The following is a 2,294-nucleotide window of genomic DNA, read 5'->3' as shown; positions in this document are numbered from 1 at the left end:
GTATACCGGGTCGTGATACTACCTGGGCCTGTGGTGTGTGATCTATGCCTAGCCTGAGCAGCTCTGCTTGCATTGTATGACCTTGTGATTTGGTTTCACCGCGGGGGGCATTCTTTGTCCACAGTAACCCGCCGATTTGTAAACGAGTATTTGAGTATGAAGTTGGTGTGGTCTTGATGACGCCTGGATGTTTTATATGTGATATTATGAAATATGATCATGCCATTGTTCGAGAATACGAATTAGCTATTAATGAATCTTATATACATTTCCAAATATTTAGTATGTTTAACCATTCGTTTGAGTTAAGAGAAAAAATTGTTTTATACTAAATTACCACTCACTGGGCTTTAGGCTTATGTCCATGTTTTATGTTTTTCCCACCCTAGGTAGCGACATAGTGTCCTGGTGCCTGCTTAAGCCGTCAAACGCTTATAATAGTGTATTAACAATTTTGTATGTGTGCATGATTTAAAAGTATTCCAGAACAGCTAAAAACTTGTGAGTTACATTTCATTGGGAGGTTTTGTTTAACAATATCCTTACCGTTGGTCTGTAAATCTCTTTTAAACAGTATTCGTGATTTAAACTGAAATTCAAATTCCTCAACTCTGTCAATGGAACATTAGATTACTTTTGGAAATTGGGTTGGATTGTCTGGTTTTGATTTTAACAGGATTATGTTAAGGCGTTATTCAGGTTGGCCAAGATGTAAGCTCGGGCCTTCTCGTTTGCTCGTGTCCATTTCTCATATGCCCCTCGAACATTTTGAGCGATGGTTTGAGTTGGAACAAGAGGACACTCCTTCGTAAGGACGAACCTAAGGTCATCGATGATTAGTATGGTGTTAATTGTGTTTTTCCAACTAACGTAATTTTCGCCAATCAATTTGTTGGCAGATAATAGAGCTAAAGTGGCGGTTGCCATTTAAAAGTTGTTGAAAACAAGAACAAGCTTAATAAGTCTATTTGCATTACCACTTTTGACACCAATTTTAGGTTTTAGCAAAAAAGCTCTAATGTACCCTAAGTGAAAAGACATCTATTTTGCAATGATGCCCCAGCGAGGTAGAACAAAAGTCACCCTTGAGGTGATCAAGTGCCCATTCACTGAGGTGAGACATTCCTAACCATTAGACAGAAACAACTCTTGTAATTGACTCTAACAGTCACCATTATTCGGTCCAGAATTTGTTAACAACCTTAACAATTCCACGTAAGTGTAACCCCTTATTTTAGGCTCTAGAGTCCCGCCCTAATGCGCCCACTATAGGGAAAAAGCAGATTAGGACAAGAAAATAAAACAATCTTATCCTTTTCAGGAGATCAGATAAAGTTGTGCAAAACTGCCATCTTTTAAGGGGACACTCCTAGGGTACCTCGAGGCAATGCACGAAAACGTTATCCAACCTAATGAGTGAGACCGTGGGATATGTTTTCACACGTCCCGCTCCTTCTTACTATGAACATTTTCTCCATCCATCTTGGTATTGACCTATCCAAACACCATCTTAGGGGGACAGTCCCAGGGTGCCTCGAGGCCGAGGATAGATCTCTGATAACAGGCAGAAATGCACGTTATTACAGCGAAAAGCTGTAAAACAATGCAGGATTGCGTTGAAAAAATATACAATATTGTGTCCAAAAGCATTAAGTTCACAATTTTATGATCACATGCGTCCATCGCATTAAAACAGTTAAGTTATGTAATTTTATGCAGAATATGCGTGGACGCAAGGCGGAAAATGCGATCCAAAGAAATCAACGGCCAAACGCATTAAGAGATTGCATTAACGCAAGGCTATTCGATCATTTGTGCTCGTAAATATTTGCTCAAGAAGGTTGGCACATAGAGTCGGCACATCTTGGTGGGCGCATCTGGGTGAAAAGCGTAATAAATCTTGATGGGACAGAAAGCTAATGATGGTCGATTCTGAATTAAGTTGGCAAGCCGTTAACGACCTACTGTAGCAAGTATACTCAACTTTTCGATGACAAATATTCGGTGCATCAGACGGAGAATTAATGTCATCCCATCAGTGCAATCATAGGAGAGAAGAATCCTTTCACCCTGAAGCTTTATAAATACTAGAGGCCACCTTCAGTGAAGGAGTTCGTTCAGTTAGATAATTTTCTCCATAGATAGAAGTAGTCTTGTTCATAGTTTTCATATATTTAGAAGGCGGAGCGAGAGAAGGGAAGAGACGCTAGAAGATCGAGATTTGAAATGAAACCGGTGATGCTGCAGATGATCCAGACTGCTGGACAGTTTGGTGGGAGGCGTGGCGAGGACCC

Source organism: Benincasa hispida, chromosome 11, assembly GCF_009727055.1.
Source record: "Benincasa hispida cultivar B227 chromosome 11, ASM972705v1, whole genome shotgun sequence".
NCBI classification, from domain to species: Eukaryota; Viridiplantae; Streptophyta; class Magnoliopsida; order Cucurbitales; family Cucurbitaceae; genus Benincasa; species Benincasa hispida.
The sequence above is the reverse complement of the archived record's forward strand: the minus strand, read 5'-3'. Positions refer to the sequence as shown.